The sequence below is a fragment of the Oncorhynchus kisutch genome, linkage group LG13 (genome assembly GCF_002021735.2).
Source record: "Oncorhynchus kisutch isolate 150728-3 linkage group LG13, Okis_V2, whole genome shotgun sequence".
NCBI classification, from domain to species: Eukaryota; Metazoa; Chordata; class Actinopteri; order Salmoniformes; family Salmonidae; genus Oncorhynchus; species Oncorhynchus kisutch.
Window position 1 is genome coordinate 67,734,247 of NC_034186.2, and position 8,019 is coordinate 67,742,265.

Consider the following 8,019-nt stretch of genomic DNA (forward strand, 5'->3'; position numbering starts at 1 on the left):
CCATTTGATTAGATGTTCATGAGTCTTATGGCTTGGGTGTAGAAGCTGTTTAGAAGCCTCTTGGACCTAGACTTGGCGCTCCGATACCGCTTGCCGTGCGGTAGCAGAGAGAACAGTCTATGACTAGGGCGGCTTTGGATGGCAGGAAGCTTGGCCCCAGTGATGTACTGGGCCATACGCATTACCCACCGTAGTGCCTTGCGGTCGGAGGCCGAACAGTTGCCATACCAGGCAGTGATGCAACCGGTCAGGATGTTCTCAATGGTGCAGCTGTAGAATCTTTTGAGGATCTGAGCACCAATGCCAAATCTTTTCGGTCTCCTGAGGGGAATAGGTTTTGTCGTGCTCTCTTCACGACTGTCTTGGTGTGCTTGGACCATGTTAGTTTGTTGGTGATGTGGACACTGAGGAACTTGAAGCTCTCAACCTGCTGAATGGGGGTGAGCCTGGTCTTCCTTTTCCTGCAGTCCACAATCATCTCCTTAGTCTTGATCACGTTGAGGGAGAGGTTGTTGTCCTCGCACCACACGGCCAGGTCTCTGACCTCCTCCCTATGGGCTGTCTCGTCGCTGTCTGTGATCAGGCCTACCACTGTTGTGTCATCGGCAAACTTAATGATGGTGTTGGAGTTGTGCCTGGCCGTGCAGTCAAGAATGAACAGAGAGCAGAGGAGGGAACTGAGCACGCACTGAGGGGCTCCAGTGTTGACGATCAGCGTGGCGGTTGTGTTGTTACCTACCCTCACCACCTGGGGGCGGCACGTCAGGAAGTCCAGGATCCAGTTGCAGGGGAGGTGTTTAGTCCCAGGGTCCTTAGCTTAGTGATGAGCTTTGAGGGCACTATGGTGTTGAACGCTGAGCTGTAGTCAATGAATAGCATTCTCACGTAGGTGTTCCTTTTGTCCAGGTGGGAAAGGGCAGTGTGGAGTGCAATAGAGATTGCATCATCTGTGGATTTGTTTGGGCGGTATGCAAATTGGAGTGGGTCTAGGATTTCTGGGATAATGGTGTTGATGTGAGCCATGACCAGCCTTTCAAAGTACTTAATAGCTACAGACGTGAGTGCTACGGGTTGGTAGTCATTTAGGCAGGTTACCTTAGTGTTATTGGGCACAGGGACTATGGTGGTCTGCTTAAAACATGTTGGTATTACAGGCTCGGACAGGGAGAGGTTGAAAATGTCAGTGAAGACACTTGCCAGTTGGTCAGCTCATGCTCGCAGTACACATCATGGTAATCCATCTGGACCTGCAGCCTTGTGAATGTTGACCCGTTTAAAGGTCTTACTCACATCAGCTGTGAAGAGCGTGATCACACAGTCATCCAGAACAGCTGGTGCTCTCATGCAAGTTTCAGTGTTCTTTTCTTCGAAGCGAGCACAGAAGTAGTTTAGCTCACCTGGTAGGCTTGTGTCACTGGGCAGCTTTTGGCTGTGCTTCCCTTTGTAGTCTGTAAAGGTTTGCAAGCCCTGCCACTTGCCATCTGATTGGTTGAAGAGAAAATCACATGATCAGTCCCTGAACAAACCTCCATGTCTGAATACCATCATAAAATGTACATTTACAGTATTGTACACTTGTACATTTAGGCTATATACAGTACATCTGTATACATTTATAGTCCACTTACATTATACTACACAGTGAGCAATGGAAGACAGTAGTACCACCAGCAAATCTTTTCAAATATGTTCAATAAAACACTTTATCTAAAGCCTTATTGGTTTTTGCATCTGTAACCTTTCTCTGTGCAGACGTATCAAACTGGACTGTGTTGTTTGCTGTGACATTTTCTGACATTTGAGCATATGAACAAACATTTCAGATGGGACAAGAATATATAATCTGGACTAGCGTCAAGATAATCCCTAAAACTAACAGTGAAGTTTGTGCTTGTGTGGCTAGGATCGATATAATAGACAAGTTGCTCTTTTCACAGTTGAATAACAGGTTGGTGGAGTAAACAAGCCTTCTGTTCAGGCAGATGGACGCACTCACTCACACGCACGCACACACGCACGCACACACACACGGACAGACAGTGGCCCTCTGCTCGTCACAGGGAAAGACATATACAGTGCCTTCGGAAAGTATTCAGACCCCTTGACGTTTTCCACATTTTGTTACATTACAGCCATGTTCTAAAATGGATCAAATATTTTTTTCCTTTATCAATCTACACACAATAACCCATGATGACAAAGTAAAAAACAGGTTTTGCAAATGTATTAAAAATAAAAAACATAACTACCTTATTTACATAAGAATTCAGACCCTTTGCTATGAGACTCGAAATTGAGCTCAGCTGCATCCTGTTTCCATTGCTCATCCTTGAGATGTTTCTAGAACTTGATTTGTGGTAAATTCAATTGATTGAGCATGATTTGGAAAGGCACACACCTGTCTACAGTGGCGTGTGAAAGTATTTGCCCCCCCTTGGCATTTTTCATATTTTGTTGCCTTACAACCTGGAATTAAAATAGATTTTTTTGGGGGGGGGTTGTGTAATTTGATTTACACAACATGCCTACCACTTTGAAGACGAAAAATATTTGTTATTGTGAAACAAACTAGAAATAAGACAAAAACATTTTTGGGGAGAAAACTTGAGCGTGCATAACTATTCACCCCCCCCCCCCCCCCCCCCCCCCAAAGTCAATACCTTGTAGAGCCACCTTTTGCAGCAATTACAGCTGCAAGTCTCTTGGGGTATGTCTCTATAAGCTTGGCACATCTAGCCACTGGGATTTTTGCCCATTCTTCAAGGAAAAACGGCTCCAGCTCCTTCAAGTTGGATGAGTTCCATGTGTACAGCAGTCTTTAAGTCATACCAGAGATTCTCAATTGGATTGAGGTCTGGGCTTTGACTAGGCCATTCAAGACATTTAAATGTTTCCCTTAAACCACTTGAGTGTTACTTTGGCAGTATGGTTAAGGTCATTGTCCTGCTGGAAGGTGAACCTCCGTCCCAGTCTCGAATCTCTGGAAGACTGAAACAGATTTCCCTCAAGAATTTCCCTGTATTTAGCACCATTCATGATTTCTTCAATTCTGACCAGTTTCCCAGTCCCTGTCGATGAAAAACATCCCCTCAGCATGATGCTGCCACCACCATGCTTCATTGTGGGGATGGTATTCTCGGCGTGATGAGAGGTATTGGGCTTCCGCCAGACATAGCGTTTTCCTTGATTGCCAAAAAGCAAAAGTTTAGTCTAATCTGACCAGAGTACCTTCTTCCATATGTTTGGAGAGTCTCCCACATGCCATTTGGCGAACACCAAACATGTTTGCTTTTTTTTTTTTTAAGCAATGGCTTTTTTTCTGGCCAGTCTTCCGTAATGCCCAGCTCTGTGGAGTGTGCGGCTTAAAGCGGTCCAATAGACAGACACTCCCATCTTCGCTGTGGAGCTTTGCAGCTCCTTCAGGATTATCTTTGGTCTCTTTGTTGCCTCTCTGATTAATGCTCTCCTTGCCTGGTCCATGAGTTTTGGTGGGTGGCCCTCTCTTGGCAGGTTTGTTGTGGTGCCATATTCTTTCAATTTTTTTATAATGAATTTAATGGTGCTCTGTGGAATGTTCAAAGTTTCAGATATTATTTGATAACCCAACCCTGATCTGTACTTCTCCACAACTTTGTCACTGACCTGTTTGGAGAGCTCCTTGGTCTTCATGGTGCCGCTTGGTTGGTGGTGCCCCTTGCTTAGTGGTGTTGCAGACTCTGGGGCCTTTCGGACCTGTTGTATATATATTGAGATCATGTGACACTTAGATTGCACACAGGTGGACTTTATTTAACTAATTATGCGACTTCTGTTTGGAAGTTTGTAACCATCAAGACTCTTCCTTGAGCTGACCCCCCACCAAACTAAGCATTCGGGGGAGAAGGGCTTTGGTCAGAGAAGTGACCAAGAACCCGATGGTCACTCTGACGGAGCTCCAGAGTTCCTCTGTGGAGATGGGAGAAATTTCCAGAAAGACAACCATCTCTGCAGCACTCCACCAATCAGGCCTTTATAGCAAAGTGGCCAGATGGAAGCCACTCCTCAGTGAAAGGCACATGACTGCCCGCTTGGTGTTTACCAAAAGAGACAAGAGTCTCTGGTCTGATGAAACCAGATTGAATTCTTCTGCCTGAATGTCAAGTGTCACATCTGGAGGAAACCTGGCGCAATCCCTGCGGTGAAGCATGGTGGTGGCAGGATCATGTTGTGAGGATGTTTTTCAGCGGCAGGGACTAGGAGACTAGTCAGGATCAAGGGAAAGATGAACGGAGCAAGTACAGCGAGATCCTTGATGAAAACATGCTCCAAAGCGTTCAGGACCTCCGACTGGGGTGAGAGGTTCACCTTAAAACCAGACAACTACCCTAAGCACAAAGACAAGACAACGTAGGAGTGGCTTTGGGACAAGTCTCTGAATGTCCTTGAGTGGCCCAGCCAGAGCTTCAACCCGATCTAACATCTCTGGAGAAACCTGAAAATAGGTGTGCAGCAATGCTCCCCATCCAACTGACAGAGCTTGATGATCCAACCTGCAGAGAAAAATGCGAGGAACTCCCCAAATACAGATGTGCAATCTTGTAGTGTCATACCCAAGAAGACTCAAGGCTGTAATCACTGCCAAAGGTGCTTCAACAAAGTACTGAGTAAAGGGTCTGAATTTTCAGTTTTTGATTTGTTATTATGGAGTATTGTGTGTAGATTGATGAGGGGGAGAAACAATCTAATCCATTTTAAAATAAAGCTGTACCGTAACAAAATGTGAAAAAGTCAAGGGGTCTGAATACTTTCCGAATGCACTGTACATATCACAGACATCTACATATCACAGACATCTACGTATAACAGACATGTACATATAACAGACATATACATATCACATCTACATATAACAGACATATACATATCACATCTATGTATAACAGACATATACATATCACATCTATGTATAACAGACATATACATATCACATCTATGTATAACAGACATATACATATCACATCTATGTATAACAGACATATACATATCACATCTATGTATAACAGACATATACATATCACATCTATGTATAACAGTTACAGTGAGAGAGACAGGAATGGCTAACACCCAAACTATCGAGGATTGAACCGGATGTAGACGTGATGTGGGATTTGGACATGAAGCTAGTGTTAGGGCTGTTGTTGAGGCTAGGGTAGGGTCGAACCAGATGTGGACATGAAGTGGGATTTGGACCAGATTTGGGGCGGCAGGTAGAGTGTTGGGCCAGTAACCGGAAGGTTTTTGGATCAAATCCCCGAGCTGACAAGGTAAAAATCTGTCGTTCTGCCCCTGAACAAGGCAGTTAACTCACTGTAAGCCGCCATTGTAAATAAGAATTTGTTCTTAACTGACTTGCCAGGTTAAATTAATAAACATTTAAAAAATGAAGCTAGGGCTAGAGCTGTTCAACCTTAGCCTCAACCACAACACTAACTGATGCATGTGTGTTTGTGTACTTCTTATGGTGGCTATGAACATACAGTACTATTTCTGTTGTGTGTTACAATGTATTATTTACACATGCTGTGTGTGTGTGTGTGTCACATTCTTGGGGGCAACAGCAGGCCCTCACCTGTCTGGGCTCCACTACAACAACGGGCTCTGGTTTCCCCACTGGGCCTGCTCCAAAGCCCTGTCATAAACAGCACAGGATTAGACAATCAGAATTTGTGCCTTCTTGTCTTTTGTTAGGGACGCGCCACCAAAATGGACACCTTCTGTTTGGACAATATTCTGCAGTTGGCAACTGTGGTGGCTAAGCTAACCTCTGTGTGTTGCTTCTGGAAGTTAACAGACAGAGAGGAGGAGGGGTCATGTACTAACGAACAGTACTTATTCTTCCACAAATGATGAGCAAACAACCAGTTCTGACCAACAGTCATTTTCTGGCTGGGTAGGACCTAAATCCAACAGATCCATTTGCCTTGGTCATTGAGAATATATCACAACATTGGCTTGGTCGTTTCCCTCCCCAAGAGCTTGAGAATGGAAAAGCATTTGTAAATGATTAGTGAGTTTATGGAGTGTTGGATGGATGTATACAGCCAGCCCATGGGTGGATGTGTAGTCACAGTGAAAGATAGCATTATAAATGAAGCTGGTCATTAACCCCACTGGACCACCATTAGACATGCACTGATACTTCTGCAGGGAAAGGGAGGGGGGAGGGGATTGTGAAAGATGACTCTTATTTCCTCTATGGGGAAACACCCAGTCATTTCAATATCCTGGTTAATCCAATCAGAACATCTAACGGTTGGAGATTTAACAATGGAACCCTAACCAGAGTGGACATAATACCTGAGTAATATAGCAATGTGTTTAAATCCATTCCATAGACCTCCTCCAGTCTAGCATCTGGTAGCTATCCAGGCCATTGAGGAGGCCATGCATTGAACCTCATCTAACTATCGAAATACAATTATTCTAGTTGATTTTGTTGACTAATTAGGTTACATAGTGTTCTCTTTAAAAATAAAATAATAAAAATACTGTGCATAAAGTATGTAAATCCAACAAATATATTGCATACATCCAATCTTTATCAACCATGTATGCTTTCCTCCCTAACCAATGTTGGGGAGGAAAGGTATTTCAATTACTTTTAAACACATTTCAAAAGAAGTATTAAGACCACCTTTCTTTTTTTTAAACAGTAGTTGAATATTGGAATATATTTGTAAAATACACTTGGAAAATATTTTGAAATATTTAAATACACAGACTCAAATGCACTCCCATGCATTTAACCCAGGTATTTGAAAATAGTATTTTAAATAAGAATTTGAAAATACTTTCAAATACTATTTGGTAGACTATTTGGTTTTTACAAATAACTATTCAAATACAATATATTTATGGCTCATCACGCTCTACCAACTCCTTGTGGCGGGCCGGGTGGCTTCAGGCTGACCCCGGTAGCCAGTTGAACTGTGTTTCTCCGACATATTGGTGCGGTTGCATTCCACGTTAAGCTGGCGGATGTTAAGGGCGGGTCATGTAGGGCGGGTCATGTTTCGGAGGACGCATGACTCCACTTTCGCCTCTCCCGAGCCCTTTGGGGAGTTGCAGCGATGAGACAAGATCGAAAAAAAGGGGGTAAAATATAAAAAATGTATATGATTTTCACACATATGCACAACCCACAGATGTTGATGTACCAGCCATATTTAAACCAACTATTACTAAGTATATCATTGCAGACAACTGTTTAACTTCACAACAATGCACAAAGCTGTTCATGTAGTGTCACCATTACTCACACTCTTGTTACAAAATCTGCTTTTATCATGATCCTACGAATCATCTTTTATGCAGTGATGGTGAAATGGACAATCAAACATTGGATAATAAAATGACCATGCTGTCTGTTTTATTGTGCTTTCTGTCCATTCTTTTGAAAGATTGTGCATTGTCCTACATGAAATTGTCTGAAGGATGAGGAAAGGATCCAGCAGGTTTTTCCTAGAGGAAAGTGGCCCCAGAATTCCTATGGAATATCCTGCAGGACTTCCTATCCTATACAGTATAATCTGCTGTATTCCCGCAGATTGTTTTCATGCAGGATTCCTGTAGGGGAATATTCATTTTTTTAGATCGCTATGGTAATTTAGATTCTAAAGTGCTTGTTTTTTTTCTCTTTTTTTGTGTATTCTGACATTTCAGGAGAAATCTTAGTTTGTTAATGATTTATTAACAAGGGATTATAAATCAGCTCTCTAGCCTGCCTATCAACCTATGTTCTTTTGTATGAACTTGTGATTTAAAAAAAGAAGTCCAATACCATGACAAATATCTCCTTCCTTCTGGTCCTAGCTGAGGAAGCAAAGTGAAGAAGAACCTATGGGTTTAAAGGGTATTCATGTCCTTGTAATAGCTATGGCAGACAGAGGCACAGGGATGGGGAGAGTGATGCAGTGCTGGAGTCTGAGCTGTCTAGGGTTGAAACGACTATAGCAAACACCCAGTAAACATCCATCAGAC